This window comes from Dioscorea cayenensis, chromosome 4 (genome assembly GCF_009730915.1).
Source record: "Dioscorea cayenensis subsp. rotundata cultivar TDr96_F1 chromosome 4, TDr96_F1_v2_PseudoChromosome.rev07_lg8_w22 25.fasta, whole genome shotgun sequence".
Classification (NCBI taxonomy): Eukaryota; Viridiplantae; Streptophyta; class Magnoliopsida; order Dioscoreales; family Dioscoreaceae; genus Dioscorea; species Dioscorea cayenensis.
In genome coordinates, this window is record NC_052474.1 from 8639743 (window position 1) to 8660438 (window position 20696).

Genomic DNA, 20696 nt, shown 5'->3' on the forward strand with positions numbered 1-20696 from the left:
TTTTATTTTTGAAAAAAAAATGAGTAGTTTGCTAATTTATAATGAACTCTTATACAATATATATACCAAAGATCTCGTTAGCTCCATCTGGTACTATGTAGCTTTGTAGAACACTCAATCACTCATAAAAAAATCTCACACAAAACCAACAAAGAAAGAGACACACGATGCTTGTGAACCTCGGGCCCATGTCCCACTCACCTCACATCCTGAGACCTAGTTCTGAGATAAACAATCCACTAAAAGAGGAAAAATACATGAGTACAAACACTCGTCACTCACACCTTTAAAATAATAAAGATCACTACCCTCTCTAAATCTGCTCTCGCGACCCACCTCTTTAGCTCCGGTCACCCTTACAATCTACGAGCAAAGTAGCTTATATAGATGCCTCAACATCCTAAATTAAAAACCTTCTGAAATTAGTTGTGCGAACTCCCGTCAGAACATAAGTCAGAATACGACCACGATCGCCCGACTGATCGAAGCTCCTAAGCTACGCTGATGACGACTCAAGACCCATCAACCTCATGCTATGCTTAGTCCGAGTCGATGCAAACCCAAATCTCTCGATCCCAACTGCACGAACTAGCCTACCTCCTCGGCCTCATCACGCAGCCCCTTTAAGGGGCGCATATTCTCATGTGTTTTTCATTTGAAACTCGCTAAACTTAGTCTTCAATCTTCCAAGTTTGGTCTTCAAAGATTCTCCAAACTTGATCTTCAATTCACCTCAAGTTTGGTCCTCAAATCTACCCAATAATAGGTCTTCAATCAATCAACTCAATCATTAAGGATTCTTCAAATCATATCTCCTTCATTTATACCATAAATAGATATTTCTTCAAATAAGCTCCACCATATTTAGTCTTCAATCATATCTCTCTAAGAATGGTCTTGATATGATCTTGAACAAGTTACCAAGAATAATACCACCAAGATCTTCAAGATATTTTCCTCCAAGTTATAAACATACTAAAAATAGCTCCACCATATATTAAGATGATTTGCCTTGCACCCCAAGTCTCCTTACCATGTCACCAAGCTTTCCATGTCATCAATTATGCCTTGTCACCATGGTTGCCACGTCATCTTACCTTGGTGTCAAATCATGCCAAATAAATAGTGCGATTGCACTAACAGTATCATTCATGATGTCCATAGATTAAAAAATTTATGTACATCCATTATCAGCCGTTGTGCCAATATTGATAAACAGTAGTTAATATAATAACGAATACAGTGATTATTGTTTGAAACAGTACATCACATAGTACTACTGTTCATCAATGTTGACCATCGGATCGCGATCCAACGACTGATAATTGGATATTCATAGATTTCTTATTTATGGACGTCCATAGAAGATGTTTTGCCTATATATATTCTCTTGTAAAATTTTTTTATTTATTAATATTGTTTTTATGGTTAAAAATGGATTAAAAAATTTTGATAAAATAATACGTTATTTTTAGTTAAAAAGAGAGTGAGTGGTAATGTCGTCTTTTTATAAAAAATAGTAATGATAATAATCAATTTATTATATTTTTTTATATGGATGTATAATATGATTTTATGGGAGAATAATCAAGGATTCAATGCATTCAAGCTATAAAGAAAACCTTTTATTGTCAATGTTATATTATTTGAAGGAAAAAGATTTTTATAGGTAAAATTTTTCTAAACATTATAAAATGATTTTTTTGTCAATTTAGAATAATGGTTTAGAAGGCTGAAAAGAATGAAATAATAAAAGTCAAAAAAAATGTAGATTATAATTTTTAAATAAAAAAAATTCATTTCAGAACACAATATTTGAAGAGTGTATAATAAAGTTGAGGAGAATAATTTACCCACTTTATCAAGGAAAAAATAAACTAAAATAAATACATCTCATGCAAAGATTTTGCAAAGTGTAAATGCATTGGTTTTGGTAATTTTATATAGAATATTATAAGAAAGAAAAATGTTTGTAGAACAGCTATAGTTTAGTATGATTTGGGAAATAAATAAGAAATAAAAGTGAAATAATATATATATATATATATATATATAGAAAGATGGACATGGGAATCAACAAGGTAAGTCCTACACTGATCACTGGCTTCCTGGTCTCCAAAATGACATAAAGATATGCCCCACACTTAACACTTTGCCTGCATAGATTTCCTATACCTTTAATTACCTTTTTACCCCTATTTATTATCCTTAACATTATGTGAGGATGGATTAAAATTCTTTTTTGGAGAGCTTCCTTAAATAGAAAATTTAAGAAGAGGCTAAATTATACTAATTATTTAAATAATATCAATAAAAAAATAAATATTTAAATATTAAATTTTTTTTTCAAATTTTAATAAGTGTTTATTAATATTTATAATTTTTCAAAAATTAATTATTAAACCTATTAAATTAAATATTTATAAAATAATTGTTTAGGAGCTATTGGGTAGGAGATCAGTCAGTATCTCCACCCAAACAAAGTGTAAGATTGGAATTATTTTATTTTTTAAGACATAATAACAATAATTTTCAAATCTGCTCACTTTTTTAAATATACTTTTTTTAAATATTATTATATATATATATTTAAAACATAATAACAATACCTACACTTTTTTAGATATACTTCTTTTAATATTATTATATGTATATATTTTTTTTAAACATGATAGCAATAATTTTCAAATCTACCTACACTTTTAAAATATACTTATTTTAATATAGTTATATATATTTTTTAGTAAAATATGGATAAATTATGACAATGGTGTACACATATATGAGGTAAATACCGCAACACATATGTACCCTCACTTTATGTGAATTGATGTTCAAACTCTCATTTTCAACAAAAACACAAATATTCTACATAGAAAACCTAATCTCAATACACTAAGAGTTCGTTTTCCTTAATGTTATTAGTTATTACATTGATTATACTATTTTGCACTTTTTTTTACATATCTATTATATTTTAAAAAATCATTGACAAGAAACATATCATTTAAAATTATGGTTGATGTGAATAGACTTATAAGATGATTTTCTATTGATGATTACTTATGCCCTATCTACATTGAGAGTTTAATAATTATGGTTGATGTGAAAAATTATACTTCTAACTTTACATTCACAGGAAAATGTTATAACTTTAGTGAAGAATTTACAAGAATTTTTTTATGATATTTCATCCCCTTCCATTTTATTATTATTATTTTTTTTTATAAAAATGGATAAATCACATTGCTTCACATGACCATTAGATAATGAGTATCCTAATTCATATGAAAATTGTCAGGGATTCGAGTAAGTTTTTTAATTATATCACGCACTCTGACTCTATTTTAACAGAGATTTAATCTTTTGGTAATCACGAGACGGGAGACTCTAGGTATCAAAAAACTTAGAGACAATTGGCCACCCTCCCTCCCTTTATTGATTTATACCCTTTTAGATATGTATACAAATTATAAAAAATTAATCACATTGAATCACACATGTTTTATTTATATCTTTGAAATATAAAATATATGAAAAAATTACACGTCTTAAAAGTGCAAATATTAGTGAAAAATAAACTTAATAAAAATTAATAAAATCATTTATAAAACATAACATTCAAAATGGAAATATTGCATAACACACAAAGAATTATCACAATTTTAAAAACTCATAATTTCAAAACCTTTGAGTATTTATAATTAATTATATTTAAAGCAACAAAATTCCCATTTTAAAAAATGAAATAATAATAATAATAATAATAATAATAATAATAATAATAAAGTATGGACATTGAAATGCTGGAAGATGCATGCATGGTCAGTTGTGGGGCTTCTGTAGATCTGGGGACCCATCCACATCTAGCCTACTGGTTGACATTTCTATATCTCTCTTTTTCTCTTTTTACTTTTATACCCCTCCTCACCCTTCATTAAATTACACATTTACCCTCGTAAAAACAATATATATATATATACTTCTCTTTGATTAAATTTCACAATAACTAATTAAGATGATTTACAGCTATATATTAAATGAAAATCTTAGATAAAATTGATTGATATTTGTATATATACCTCTTCTTATTTTCTTCAAACTCTTTTGTCTTTTTATTTTTTCCCATTTTTTCTAACTTCATATATACTCCATATTCACCATGCAGTTCCATATGAGGGTATAAATTTACAAAAATGCCCCTCTCTGCTCCCATTAATTGCACTCCTCTCTGCTGTCTATTATTATTAATACACATGCACCACCCCTCCTCTTCTCCACCCTTTGTTATACCATGACAATGGAACAAGAGAGGAATAAACTCAACATTAATGGTGATGGTGGAAACATCATCATAGAAAGAGGGAAGTGGATCAAGATGGCAGCAGAGATGGGGCTGACAGAGTCATCTCGAGGCCGGCATTGTCGTCAAGCTCTTCGCCGGAGACTTCTAACAGAGAAAGCAAGTTATTATTGTTCCAAAATGGTTGAAAAAAACAACACTGTTATTGAAAATGAAGCATCAAAAGAAGCAGAAGATGAAGGTAATAGTAATGGTTTTGGTAATGGTAATAATAATGGTGATGGTAATGATAGTAATTATGATGATGATGATAATGATGATGGTGTTGTGGAGGAGATAGAGAGGAGAATTAGAGCACTGAAAAGGCTTATACCTGGAGGAGAAGGTCTAGAAATGGAGAAGTTGTTTGAAGAGACTGCTCATTATATAGAGGCTTTAGAAGGCCAAGTTACTACCATGAGAGCTCTTGCCACCTTTCTTGATGGCTTGCACAAAGAGAGGAGGCTACTTCATGGGTGATGTTTCTTTGTTTTCTTTTTAATTTGATCTTATTTGTTTGTTTGTTTGTTTGTTTGTTTTTCTTTAATTATATTTTTTGTTTTTGGTTTATGTACTACATTTTCTTGGAATGATAAAGAGTGAGGTTTGAAAGTGAAGGTTGATTGTTTTCTTTTAGGAGTTTTATAGTTAATTTAATTTGATGTTCTTTTGTTTGCATGGGCTGATCACATCATCTTTGCTTCATTCTTATTTGTTCCTTTTGTTTTTTTATTCTCTAGTTTAATGCTATATATGTAAGGTTTGTAAATTTCTTTTTTCTTCATCTTTGACTGGTTGACTGAGCTGTTGGTGAGCGGGCCCCCATTGGTTGTCTCTTTGCCCTTAAAAACCGGATCTTGATGAGCAATTATTGGCATGTGTTGCTTTGTTAAGTTTAAAGGGGAGCAGCTCAAAGCTTGTTGTTGTGGCATCTTCAGGAGGCTGAATTGCTAGGTTGTTCTTCTCTTGAAGCTTGGAGTTGGAGGGAGATTCTCTTCACCGGCGGATCCTCGGAGAGATTAAAGGTAGGTAATCCTTGTGGTTGTTTGTTTATTAGGCTCTTGCTTGTTGATTGAGTTTGGATGGAGATACACCATGTTTCATATTTGTTTGAAGCATGACAGTAAGCATGTTTTGTATTCATTACTTTAGCTTATCTTAATTAATTTTGTATGCATAAGTGTAGCTTTAATCTTCTTGTGAACTTGCAACCTTGAAGCTTGATCTGGTGTTTTGTGTTTGTTCATATTTTATAGCTTGGTGTTAAGCTTAATCCTTGTCTTGTTAAAGCTTTGTTTAAATATGTTTAGCATGTTAAATCTGAGAATTTATTTGAGCATGTTGTTCATGTCATGGAGTGGTAATTAAGCAACTAGAGCATTCTTTGTTTTATTTGTGAATATATATATATATATATATTTGTATACATAATCATGCCTTAATGAGGTTCTGTGGTGTTTGACTGAAAATTTCTGAATTTTCGTAACCTGAAAATCATGCTATTATGATTTATTTTTATGGCCAATATTTGTTTGGTTGGGTTTTTGAATTTTAATTGTAAAGGTTTAATTGTGTAAGTATTTATATGTTTATATATGTATATAGGTATGCATGCATGACAGGCTTAGGAATCCTTTTCTTGAGAATTTACACTTTCTGGTATTTTTTATATATATTAAGTTTAATTCTTTGAATTACTTTACATTTGTGTATGATTGTAAATGTAAATATTTATATATTTAGAATCATGAATTAAGATTGATTTTAATTTTGGATAGTTAATTGGGCTGGTGTTATGTTTAAAGCTTTCTTGGAGCATTCTTTTTTTTTGCCTAGCTAATGTTTTTGTGAAAACCTTTAATTGCTAGCATGAACCGTTTACTCATTTTTGGCATGCTATTGTGTTGGTTTGTTAATTGGCAAGTGAGTTAAGTATTTGATTTTTGGTAGGATAACAAGCTTCTTTTAAGGTGCATGGTTGTTCTATTGTCATGCTAGCTTTGAATTCTTTTATTTATTGAATTAGCTCGGGCTATAATTGTAATTTAGGCCCGGCCCAACTTTTGTAACCTAAGTTAGATTATTCTGTCTGGGTAGATCCATACCGGGCTGTAGTTCACGGGACTTGGTGAGCCCAACTCTGTAGCTCGGAGCCAGGTAGGCTCTCGCACTGTACAATTCCGTATTTCTGGCAATAATTATTATTTAATTATTGCATTGTTTAATAATTTTGTTTATTTATTTATTTTCTTATTTGCATTATTTATTCAGTAATTCCTCTGTCTGTATTCCGTATTTTCGGCGGTTTTTAGTACATCTCCATTTCTGGCTCGCCCAGCCCTAGGGAGGAGTAAGTCCCTAGCCATGTGCACATGTTTTTCAGAGTAGCGCTACCCTCCCGATCTGCGATCGAAGATCCCGGCTACCACTGCTGATATTCGCTCGCTCGCTCGCTCCGACTTCATAGTCGAAGATCCGACCTCGTCGTTGATTTCTATTAGCCATGGAGATGTATTTCGCGTGTTTTTCGTGTTTTTGGATTATTCCCAAAGATTCCTGTGATTTTTCCGTGATTCGTATGGAGCATGAGCTATTATTCCGCAATATCCGCTATACTTGTTGTTTTTCTCGCGATCCCACTGGGCCCTTGTGGCTCATGCACTTTGTGTATTCTGTCAGAGGAGAAGATCAAGTTTAGGTCCGGGGGTGTCGTAGAGTCGTATTGTCTGCAGTTATCGTGATCTTGTTATTACCGCTTGAGAGTGTAAGACTTGTATTCCGAATTTGTATTTGTACTATGCAAATCTGCTGGATTGTATTTGTATTACGTAGAAAGTCACTAAAGCCCGTACTTGTAGTATGTCAGTTTTCAGTACCCTATTTGTGCTTTTATGTTCTATTCATATTTGCTTGTTAGGGTTGACTCTGACCAGGTTTTTAGCTGAGGCCTTGCACCCAGTGGGGCCCAGTCCCATTGGATGCGGCCGATCCGTCCTGAGCCGGTACCGTAGGGGCTGGGACGTGATAGATTGAGTGGTATCGGAGGAAATTGTTAGATGTCACCCCTACTCGATTTAAATTACATCAATCTTTGAGTGTTCTTTTCCGAGAGTGGGTCCGGGTAGTGTAACTTTGCTCTAAAACGCAGTCTGCCTTTTTAAAAGCTGCAGGGGAGTATGCATAGGGGGTAGAGGCGACCTCGCAGAGGGCCTGCAAGCCCACCCCCGGAACCCATGCAGGAAGAACAAGAGGCTCCTTATCAGTCAGATGAGGAAGTCTGCAGCAAGAGGGGGAACCAGACCTGCTTTCCATGACCGGCGATCATGAGGGAGGTGATGTTGTTGTTGCGTGCTCGGCGTCGATGACGATATTTTCGATGAGGTGGCGAGACTTCACCGGCAGGAGTTTGAACGAGCGAGCACCACCACGCTCTCGTGGGCTCATCGATCCGAGCGGTAGGGCGAGCTATTGGATTAGCCCGGATGGAGAGGACCTTCCGATCTATACAACGCCCGACAGGACAAGGTCGGGTTGGCTACTATCATGTTACGGGACAGTGCAGCTCGGTGGTATGAGAACGAGCTCGCGTCTCAGAGGAGAGTTCTTTGGGACTTGGAAACAATTCAAGGAAGCTTTCAACACCAAGTATTTTTCCGGAGGAGCCAACGAGCATGAGATGGAAAGGCGCTCTGAATCGAAAACAGGGATCCTCGAGTGTCGGAGATTATGAGTCCGAAGTTCGACAGTGCTATCGCAGCGTTTGCTCGACCTTAGTGTCGATGATGAGAGCACCCGGATCTAGGCGCTTCATAGATGGCTCGAGGGCCCACATCAGGCGGGCCATCGCACCATTCTGGACAAGACGTATATTGAGATTGTCGATATTGCTAAGAACCTGGAGATCATCTGGAAGGAGACGCAGGATCAGGCGAGACATGAGCACCACGCAGACCACTATAACCCTCGAAGAGTCGGTCTTCGGGAGTAGCTCGTGGAATACTAGAGGAGAGTACGATTCGGCAAACAGACAAAGCAGACCCAGCGAGCTCATCATCAGTTCGGGAGGCGAGAGGATCTTCGGCAGCGTGGCTCGGGGACGCTCAGTGTCCCTACGTGGAGGACGTCATACCCAGTGCAGAGTGCTCGGCAAGCAGACAGCGCATGTTATCGGTGTGGCGTGAGGGGACCACTTTATTGCTCGAGTGTCCGCGAGTCCGCCTTGGCCTCGGGGAGGCGACAGGGACTCGTGAGTGCACTGTCGAGCGCACCCTGCGATCGTCCCGACGCAGGTCACGACACACTCAGGCGCCTCAGCCGATCCCGCGAGTAGCACTCGAGGGTAGCGGAAAGCGCGCTATATTGCATCACTTTTCTTCCTTTTTCCCGACCGACCGGCCGTGGTACACCGTTACTCGTAGTAGTATTTTGCTTTGACACGGGAGGACGCTGAGGCATCCCACGACGTTGTTGCAGGTATTATTTCGCTCGATTCTCGCCATGCTAGTGCATTGTTTCGATCACCGCGCTACACATTCGTTTTAGTGTCATCTTCGTCTTGCTCGCAAGAATTCTCTCAGTATGTCAGTGGATTTGTCAGATCATATGTGTGCTGCACTCCGTTAGGCGTGGTAAGAACCAGTTAATCGTGCTAGCACCACTGCTCGTTGTCATTGAAGGGCGCGAACTTTTCCGATTTTCATCTTATGGAGTCGCGAGACTACGATGTCATTCGGCATGGATCGGCCGTCTTCGGTGTTCACTGTAGTGGATTATCGCAGAAGAAGGTTCACTGCTTTTTCCCGACTGTGAAGGTTTCACCTTTAGTGGCGAGAAGGAGTACACCCTAGTTCGAAGATCTCTTCTTTGCAAGCCTCGAAAAGTCGATCGCCAGCTGGTCAGATTGGCTTCGGCTCTGCCCTCTGGAGGTTACCTCGTCACCGGATGTACGTGATGAGCATGACTCCGGTGGCGTCCGAGTTCCTCGATGTTTTCCACGAGGATCTTCCCGGGGTTACCTCCTACGAGAGAGGTAGAGTTTCGCCATTGATCCGCCCGAGTACGGATCCTTTATCCAAAGCACCGCATCGGATGGCACTCGCGAATCGAAGGAACTCGAAGAAGCATCTGGAGGAACTCGTTGGAGAAAGGGTTTATTCGACCGAGTATGTCACCTGGGGAGCTCCAGTCTTATTTATCAAAAAGAAGGATGGATCTTTGAGGATTGCTGCATCGACCTACCGTGAGTTAAACAAGGTGATGTTAAGAATAAGTATCCTTTGCAAGGATCGACGATCTCTGGACCCGATTCGTAGGAGCTCAAGTCTTCTCCAAGATTGATCTCGCGATCCGGATATCATCAAGTTCGAATCAAGGGCTGAGGATATCCCGAAGAGTACTTTCCGCATCTGTGATGGTCACTCATGAGTTTCTACGTGATGCCGCTTGTCCGAGCGAACTGCCCCAAAGCAGTGTTCATGGATTTGATGAACCGGAGTATTCCTAGCTTACTTGGATCGATTTGTAGTTGTCTTCATTGATGATATTTCGATATACTCACGAAGCAAAGCAACCGCACGCCGAAGCAGCTTGAGGATGGTACTAGAGACCTTGAGACAACATGAGTTGTATGCTAAATTTTCCAAGTGTGACTTCTGGCTTGATAGTGTGGCTTTCTTGGGGCATGTCAATCGCAAGGATGGAGTTTCTCTGAGATCCCAAGAAGGTGGAAGCGAGCGTGGACCTGGAAGAGACCGAAATAGCTGAGAGATTCGGAGCTTTCTTGGCTTAGCCGGCTACTACCGTGGTTTAGTACAAGACTTTCTCGACTAGCAAAGACTGCTGATTTAGACCGGGACCCGAGGGTGCGTTTTGGGACCCCGGATCAAGTCAGGAGCGAGTTTCCGGAGTTGAGCGTAGGCTCATATCCGCACCAATCCTTGCCTTCGCTGTAAAGTGGTTGTGGATATGTGATCTATGATCTGATGTCAGGGGACGTGCTTTGGGGTGTGTTCCGATGCGTAATGGTCGAGTCATCGCTATGCCTCAAGGCAATTGAAACCCTCACGAGGAGAATTACCCTACCCATGATCCGGAGTTGGCGAGCAGTCTTTGCCTGATCAAGATCCGGAGGCATTTTCTCGATGGAGAGTCTCGTGCGCTATACGCACTATAAGAGTCTGAAAAGTACATCTTTACTCGTAAAGAGTTGAACATGAGGCAAAGGCGCTGGTCGGAACCCGATCAAGGACTATGACCCTCGTGTTCACTATCATCCGTGCAAAGCCAATGCGGCTCGGGATCGACTCAAGCGTGAAGTACAATTATGGAACCGCCAGCAGATTGACTCGAGCGTAAAACCACTTCTGGAGGAGATGAGAAGGTTTGAGTTGGAGGTTGTTCCACCAAGCTCTGAGATTAGTCTGGCCAACATGCACATTCGACCGAATTTGTTGCGAGAGGATTAAAGAGGCTCGGGATCGCAGGACCCCAAATTGCAAGAGTTATGTGCTAAACTTCGTGAAGGAGGAGCTGTCTCAATTCGGAGCGCACGAGGATGGTACTATCGATTTGGAGATCGAATTTGCGTCCCCGATGATCCCGATTTGAAGAGAGATATTTTGGAGGAAGCCCATTATTCAAGCTATCACGATCCACCTCGGAGGTACAAAGATGTATAGGGGACTCGAGGAACATTTCGGTGGAACAACATGAAGCGAGAGATAGCTACTTTTTGTTGCCCATCGCCTTACTTTGCCAAGAGTTAAAGCAGAGCATCGAGACCCAAGAGAGTTACCTTCACATTGCTACCGATACTCGAGAGTGGAAGTCGGGAGCACATCACGATGGATTTTTGTGGATCGGTTTACCCGTGACTCGACGGAAGCATGAGTCGCGTGGGTGATTGCAGATCGCCTAACTAAGTCAGCGCACTTTTTGCCTTTGAAACCTGGTTTGGGTCTTGAAAAGCTAGCCGAGTTGTACCTTGGAGAAATTGTTCGATCGCATGGATTCCCCGTGGTCTATCACATCTGATCGTGATTCGAGATTCATCTCAAGATTTTGGAGGAGTCTACATCGCACTTTTGGGCACCGATTGACTTTCAAGATAAAGATTTCATCCATGTATCGGATGGCGGGCCCCGAGAGGACTATTCGATTCTGGAGGACATGCTTCGGGCATGTGCCCCTCGATTTTCTCGATTCGTGGGACCGCTTATCTCGCTTTGGGTCGAGTTTGCTTACAACAACAGTTTTCAGGCGAGTATTCAGATGGCACCGTATGAGGCTCTTTACGGGCGGAAGTGTCGATCTCCTGTATGTTGGAGCGATGTGGGAGAACGAAAGCTGTTGGGTCCAGAATTGTTGCAAATTGCGAGAGAAAGTAAACCGATCGTGGAACGATCGAAGACGCGCCGCAGCCGACGTAAGAGTTATGCGCATAAGCGCCGGCTCGTGACATAGAGTTCCGGATGGGCGATTCGGTCTTCTCGAGGATATCTCCAACGAAGGGTGTTGTGAGATTCGAGAAAACGTGGGAAGCTCAACCGCGCTATATCGGACCTCGAGATCGTGGAGCGGGTCAGGGTCGCCGCTATCGCTTGGCCCTACCATCAGATCTAGCTCAGGTCCACAATGTCTTTCATGTCTCTATGCTGAGGAAGTATCTGTCAGATCCATCGCACGTCATTCAGCATGAACCAGTGGAGCTTCAGAAGAACCTGTCTTATGTGGAGCAACCAGCGGAGTTTCTGGCCTACAAAGAGCAACAGCGAGGGAACCGAATGATTCCATTAATCCAGGTCAGATGGAGTAACCACTCGAAGGATGAAGCTACTTGGGAGCGAGAGGCCGACTTGAGAGATCGTTATCCCGAGTTGTTCCCCGACTCTTGATGCGAGTTTAGAGGACTAAACTCTTTTCAAGGGGGGGAGATTGTAAGGTTTGTAAATTTCTTTTTTCTTCATCTTTGACTGGTTGACTGAGCTGTTGGTGAGCGGGCCCCCATTGGTTGTCTCTTTGCCCTTAAAAACCGGATCTTGATGAGCAATTATTGGCATGTGTTGCTTTGTTAAGTTTAAAGGGGAGCAGCTCAAAGCTTGTTGTTGTGGCATCTTCAGGAGGCTGAATTGCTAGGTTGTTCTTCTCTTGAAGCTTGGAGTTGGAGGGAGATTCTCTTCACCGGCGGATCCTCGGAGAGATTAAAGGTAGGTAATCCTTGTGGTTGTTTGTTTATTAGGCTCTTGCTTGTTGATTGAGTTTGGATGGAGATACACCATGTTTCATATTTGTTTGAAGCATGACAGTAAGCATGTTTTGTATTCATTACTTTAGCTTATCTTAATTAATTTTGTATGCATAAGTGTAGCTTTAATCTTCTTGTGAACTTGCAACCTTGAAGCTTGATCTGGTGTTTTGTGTTTGTTCATATTTTATAGCTTGGTGTTAAGCTTAATCCTTGTCTTGTTAAAGCTTTGTTTAAATATGTTTAGCATGTTAAATCTGAGAATTTATTTGAGCATGTTGTTCATGTCATGGAGTGGTAATTAAGCAACTAGAGCATTCTTTGTTTTATTTGTGAATATATATATATATATATATTTGTATACATAATCATGCCTTAATGAGGTTCTGTGGTGTTTGACTGAAAATTTCTGAATTTTCGTAACCTGAAAATCATGCTATTATGATTTATTTTTATGGCCAATATTTGTTTGGTTGGGTTTTTTTGAATTTTTAATTGTAAAGGTTTAATTGTGTAAGTATTTATATGTTTATATATGTATATAGGTATGCATGCATGACAGGCTTAGGAATCCTTTTTCTTGAGAATTTACACTTTCTGGTATTTTTTATATATATTAAGTTTAATTCTTTGAATTACTTTACATTTGTGTATGATTGTAAATGTAAATATTTATATATTTAGAATCATGAATTAAGATTGATTTTTAATTTTTGGATAGTTAATTGGGCTGGTGTTATGTTTAAAGCTTTCTTGGAGCATTCTGCCTAGCTAATGTTTTTTTGTGAAAAACCTTTAATTGCTAGCATGAACCGTTTACTCATTTTTGGCATGCTATTGTGTTGGTTTGTTAATTGGCAAGTGAGTTAAGTATTTGATTTTTTTGGTAGGATAACAAGCTTCTTTTTAAGGTGCATGGTTGTTCTATTGTCATGCTAGCTTTGAATTCTTTTTATTTATTGAATTAGCTCAGGCTATAATTGTAATTTAGGCCCGGCCCAACTTTTTGTAACCTAAGTTAGATTATTCTGTCGGGTAGATCCATACCGGATCTGTAGTTCACTTGGACTTGGTGAGCCCAACTCGTAGCTCGGAGCCGTAGGCTCTCGACCGCATAATTCCGTATTTCTGGCAATAATTATTATTTAATTATTGCATTGTTTAATAATTTTGTTTATTTATTTATTTTCTTATTTGCATTATTTATTCAGTAATTCCTCCGCTCGTATTCAGTGATTTTCAGGGTTTTAGTACATCTCCATTTTACGCTGCTCGACTAGGAGGAGTAAGTCCCAGCCATGTGCACATGTTTTTCGTAGTAGCGCTACCCCGATCACTGGTCGAAGATCCCGCTACGTACATTGATATTACGATTTGCATTACGCTGCATTCGACTTCATAGTCGAAGATCCGACCTCGTCTTGTTGATTGCTATTAGCCATGGAGATGTATTTACTGCGTGTTTTCGTGGTTTTTGGATTATTCCAGTATTCTGCGTATTTTTGTATTCTGTATGAAGCATGAGCTATTATTCTGCAATATCTGCTATACTTGTTGTTTTTCTGCGATCCTACTGGGCCCTTGTGGCTCATGCACTCTGTGTATTCTGTTTTCGCAGGAGAAGATCAAGTTTAGAGTCCAGGGGGTGTCGAGAGTCGTATTGTCTGCGTTATCGTTATCTTGTTATTACACGCTTGAGAGTGTAAGACTTGTATTATCGATCGTATTTGTACTATGCAAACCGTTGGATTAGTATTTGTATTCGTAGAGTAGCTAAAGCCCGTGACTTTGTAGTATGTCGGGTCCCATGACTCTATTTGTGCTTTTTATGTTCTATTCATATTTGACTATTAGGGTTGACTCGACCGGGTTTTTAGTCGAGGCCTTGCACCCGTGGGGCCCGGTCCCCATTGGATGCTGACCCGATCCGTCCCGCTGGGCCCGGCTGTGGGGCTGGGACGTGACAATATATGAACCACATTTTGTTTAAATAATAAGTCATATATAGTTGAGTTCTAATTTTGCTAGCTGTTCTTGCATGATGTGAATTCAATAATCTTGTTTCATTTTAATTTTTTTAATTTCTTGCTCTTTATTTGCATGTTATATCTGAACAACACTTCTTTAATTATTTTCACCTTATTTTCTTCTCCTTCATCATCAGCATCAGCATCAGCATCATTAATATTATTTTGGATTTCATGGATGAAAGTTAAGCAAGTGAATTAATATAAGAATAGGAGGGAAAGAAACTTATGTGCGCATTTAACTAATTAAAGAAGACAAGATAAGAAAAATAACTCGAGGTATACATTATTTTATTTTTATTTCTTAATTAATTTGTTAATTTACTTCGGAAACTCAAATATGTAAAAATAAAAATAAAAATTGTTGATAAGAAACTCAATAAAAATAGAAAAATGACAAGTTGAATTTATTGTGACACTATATATACATATACAATACAACATTTGTGGATGTTTGTAGAAGGTCCGCAGAAACAAAAAATAATAAAAAAATAAGTGAGGACAGTATTTAGAGGGAGAGAAATTGTTGGATATTGATCTAACGACCCTTGAAATATTTGTAGATTTTGAATCTACAAACTTCCCCCAGAAGACACAAGCATAAATATTTATACGCACTATAAAGTTTCACATAACTAAACATACATGTAAAGAAACTTTCAAATGGAAGAATTTAAAAAGCACAATTAATTTATCATTCTCCTTTGATTAATGATTTTATTTGACTACATGAGGAAAAACAAACATTAATAGTTCATTTGAGAGTAAACATATATAAACAACCACTACTTAATGTATAATGCAGTAGATTATTATTTAAATGATGAATAAGTAGATTTAGGGTCAAATCTCCCGGTCTAAGTCCTATTATAGTAATATACAAATACCGTTGAAACACTATAGGAATACTATAGTAGTATTGTTCATTTAATATTCATTGGGTCATGTGGGAGGATGTCTTCTCTAAAGATTTCTTAGTTTGGTCTAGTTTTGAAAATCTTTCTGAACGCTTAAGTGGTAGGACTCTAATTGCCTTATATGATATGAGTTAAAAAAATTCATAGATGATCATAAACCATCTCAATTACTGCATCAACGCAGATGCCTGTCCCTTGACAACCCCCTTATAAAGCCATGATTGTCGCTTTTGTAAAAAAAAAACATATATATAATGATAATAAGTTTGTTTTATACCCTTTATTTATTATTATTTTATTTCTCCCTCGCTTTCCTATAGACAAGCCAAATAATATGAAAATTGATTTACAATGTGATCAATACTTGCATAGAGTTTTTATTTGAAATAGTTTTGCCTCACACTTCCATCAATAAATATATATAACCAACGGTTGACGATGAATATTCTTAGATATTGAATCTACGAACATTCGTAGATGACGCACCCATAGGTTATAAAAGAAATACCATATACTAATATATAATGAAATTTGGCAAAATATATCTATATATATTGAATATAAAGTACTTAACTAAAATCACAAAAATATATGGAAAGTTTTATAAAAGAGATACCATAAATTATAATTTGGCAAATATAGTCAACTAAATATCTATTAAATACGATTTTCAAAATTTGAACTGTAATTTGATTAATTGAGTAATTTTATTTACATAAACTAAACTTCTTAAATAGATTTCTGAATAGAATAGTATAGGAAATGAATTAGGAGTTACAATAACTCAATTGAAAAGTTTATTTGGGAGACTTTTGATTATTTCACTTTTTAGCCCAAGTTGTGCTCAATATAAAGAAGGCCCAAGACCCAAGCCTAAGGCCTGTTTTTTTCTTTCTCTAATTCCGTAAACTATAAATAGAAACCATCAATAATGGAATTAGGTTTTTCGATATATATATATATATATATATATATATGTTTGAAAAAAGTGAAAACTATTCAAAATATATTTTAAAAAAACGATTATAGTCAAAGATACAAGAAAATGGCATGCAATATAAATATATAAATAGTTGGAAAACATAAAGAAATTTATAATGTAGTACAAGTGTACAACCACATTTGAGGTTACGTAAAACCACCAATGATATATATTTAAATGACTTTATAAAAATAGAAAAAGTACCATAGTGGAGAATGATAATGCTTTTTCAAAAAATGTCTTTTTAAGAGATCACCGTTTATGGCCATTCTATCAAATCAACTTGTGTTTGAAACATTAATTTAAATTTATTTCATTATTAATCAAATAAGTTCTAAAGTGTCAAAATTAAAGTGGCATGCAACCAAGATCAATGAACAACTAGCTTATTTGACAATCTACTTTTATATGCAAAAAAATAATAATAATAACTATATATATATATATATATATATATATATATGAAGAGAAACAATGATAAGAAATAACTATGAGTGGCTTTGTGGGCATGTGCGTGTTAGTCACATGTTGACTTATGTTATATAGATATATTAGCATATATATTATTATGTTAGTATATAAGGATATATTAGCATATATTATTATATTAGTATATATGATATATTAGCATATAATATATGCTAATAAGATTATCTCTCATCGAGTTGGACATGAGCGTATATTTTTAACTCGGTGATTTTCTTATTGCTTTCTTTCTCGAGACGAGCCTGAGAGTTGTTCATGCCCATCGTAGATATTCTTCATAGTGGATTTCAATCTCGACTCCCGTGGAGACGGAGGCTAAGAGCTGCCGAACTCCACGTAATTATCGCTGGTTTGTATGTGCTTTATCTTTCTTTCTCTATTATAGTCCCTATCTTTGCATGTGTTTTTGGAGACTAACCTTGACAGGTTATTGGGACATCTACGGGTGTGTTAGTGCTTCTGAAAGGGGTCTTAAGTGAAGCATTAAGTCCCCCCAACAATATATATATTTATATGAATGTGAATTTAGGTGAGGGAGAGCTTCCAAGTTTGGTGTTTGAAAGGGAATTTAATTAAAGAAACAGAGAGGCAAATAGTTTGCTGGCTTGACTTCAATTAAATGTGGTGAGCTTTTTAGTTTGGTCACATAAATTTATTAGAGTACTCTTATGTTTCATATTTAGTACATGATGTTCATACTTAACTCTTCTTCTCAATTTTTCCTTTTGTTTTTTTTAAAAAAAAAAATCACCATCATCACCATCCACACGTTTATTTTTTTTCCCCCACTCCCAACAACCACATGTCCCCTAACTTGATAAATTCCCTTTTTCATTTATTCAATCAGAAGTCTAACTAAACCAAATAATAATAATAATAATCATCATCATTAACTCTAATGAAATAAACCTTGAAAACTAAATTCACTCAAATGAAATCAATTTTAATAATCTTTAACAAACTTCTACTTCTCACGGTCTCACCACTTACACTGAGATAATCATTTAATATGTAGTTAGAAATAATATTACTTTCAGCACTAATATTTATTTTATTTAAAATAAATAAATATGATTTTGATTAAAAAAATAATATATGAAAATTCACTTGCTACAAAAACTAGCTTTCATACTTAAGATTGTACTTGGCTTTTTTTTTCTTTTTGCCAACTCAATGGTCATATTATTTAGGAAGAGAATTAATGAGATATATTATTAATTAAGATGAAGAGCACCGACGAAAATAAGAGTACTATGAATATATGGATAACAGTACTTTGATTTGATTGGAGCTATAAATATAAATATATCTTTCTCTCTTGAAGGGGTTGGTAACCTACCAACCATGTTCATAAAACTCTCTTTATTTTTTCTATGAAAGACCTCAACATATCATGTGTGAAAAACATGCCAAATTATGTTTGGCTTAGACCACTAGACAAACACACTAACAAGTAACAATTCCTTAATAATTACTTTCTCCATCTCTCACTCATCATCACCAAAAAAACATATCTCATTTTTAGTGTTTTTTTATATCACATGCATAAGTTAATAATGATAAAAGATAAAAGCTTGAATAACAATTAGTTTATCATGTTGTGTTTGCTTTAATGAAAAAGATTATTTTTATTTGACTTGATTATTCAAAGTCCTTTTTTTTTTGTCATTTATCGTGCATAGAGTACTTAAGTATAAATTGATACTTTTTTTTAAATGTACATTTTCAATCATTTTTTCCCTACAAATTAATTAATATATATTTGCTTTAGATAGAATGTATATAGGCGCAAATGTCAAGTGCGCGCATTATTTATAAATTATATGGAAAATGACGTTTATTTTGTGCATGAAAAAAATATTATAGAAGAAATTATATATTTTGTTTATTAGTGATAATTATTTTAGAAAAGGAAAATAAATAATTATAAAACCATTCGCTATAGGAGGTATGATATTCATAAACTCTAATTGAAAATGAATTTCCATGCATTTAAAAATGTTGACACATTTATTAAATTATCAATTTAAATCAAAGTCAGATACTATTAATTATTTTATTTTCAGGATATACAACACCACAAATTTAAACACACATCAAAAAAATCCTTCACTTATAAATATCAATTTCATATTATTATTATTATTATTATTATTATTGGCAAAGTGAATAAATCACATTTTGGTTTGCATAAATCATGCGGAGTTAATATACCAATCACTTATACCTTAATTTTGAGTGAGTTAAAATTTAAACTCATTTTTTCAGAAAAAATATAAATATTTTACACAAGAGACTTAATGTCAATAATCGAAGAGTTTATTTATTATTTTTCCCTTAAAGTGTCCTTAGATATTTATTAGTTTGGGATCTCTATTTGCATACACTAATACAACCTCATGGTGGCAATGCATGTGATGTTGGACCCATATGATAAAACCGCATGATAATTATATAACACAATTTGGTACTAGCTCTTATCAAGGTCTTCTCTTTCTCTTTGAGATATATGTGAAGGACCACACTCTCTTGTGAGCTCAACTAAGACCACATATCTCTCATATATTTTATAGGCATGTCTCCTTTCTTTTATATTGGTGGGGACTTCTTCTCTTGTGGCCTTTTGTTTTTGCATAACAAGCACATTGAAGAAGCATCCATACTAGCAAGCTTACTAGCAAACAAAACATGGCCCCCCTCCCCTTAAAATTATATTAGGGTTTGGTTGTTGAGAGAGGCTCTTTCTTTGCCTCAAATGATGAGATCGACTTCATGCATGTGGTATATCCATGTGCAAAAATAACTTAGACCTATGAGAGGTTCTTAAGTTTGCATGCTTCTTAGTACTTATTTTCTTTGTCTAATTAGTACTTGTGTACATTAATATATGCATTCGTTTAGCAAAAAAAAAAAAAGTAGGGCTTGTAGTTTGTTCATAATTTAAAAAATATATAGTAAGTGAGAAAAAAATGGTTTATGATTTATAAAAAGGATTGAATAAATTAATTAATTTGGATTGTGCTTTTTGAAAATCTAATGTATATAGGTCTAATGGATGTTGACTTGGTGCAAAAGTTTTGGGTCCCTTTATTGAATTGCTCTTATTTTAAATAATTATTGAAGATTTGGAGTTATGCTGAATCTTTGATGATGTGCACTGATTTTTTTTTTTTAATATTATTGTCATATTGTGTACAGTATTGAAGAGGATGACGATGGTATACTTAGCATGCGGTTAAACTTTCCACACCCTTTTTTTCTTTTTGTGGTTTAACTATTTATTTTGAAAAAGATTTGCATGCCCAAGCCATTTGGGTCAAGTGACTAATTGCGGGTAATTTTTTGGGATACCTTATTATGCTCGTGCTTCATTTTTGAAACACTTTTTTTAATTTCAGATCAAAGTCGAAGACTTTAATTTAATTTGCTTTCACGGGGAGTGCATCGTGGCTATTCCGTGATCGAGAGCTGATGTGTCAACCGGAGATCTGACGTGGAAATTTAATTCCCACCTGACTTGCCCCCATTGAAAAGCCACGTGGACAACTTATCCACGTCACCCAATTCTAAGCCACATGGACAACTTACCCCTTTCTTCTCCCTTCTACTTTGTCTCCCTTCGCGTTCGCTCACAGAGAGAGCGAGGTTGCCCCTAACTATCTCCCGCGTCCCACCTTCTCCTCCTTGTTTGCCGAAATAA

At 36.0% G+C, this 20696-nt stretch overlaps 1 long non-coding RNA gene across 1 annotated transcript; it reads left to right on the forward strand.

Annotated features, from left to right (window-relative positions):
• Positions 1-5102: 5102 nt before the first annotated feature.
• Positions 5103-7062, forward strand: LOC120258052. The gene is made up of 3 exons (XR_005535944.1): positions 5103-5367; positions 6440-6499; positions 7024-7062. It is a non-coding gene; the product is annotated as an uncharacterized LOC120258052 (long non-coding RNA).
• The last annotated feature ends 13634 nt before the right edge of the window (positions 7063-20696 follow it).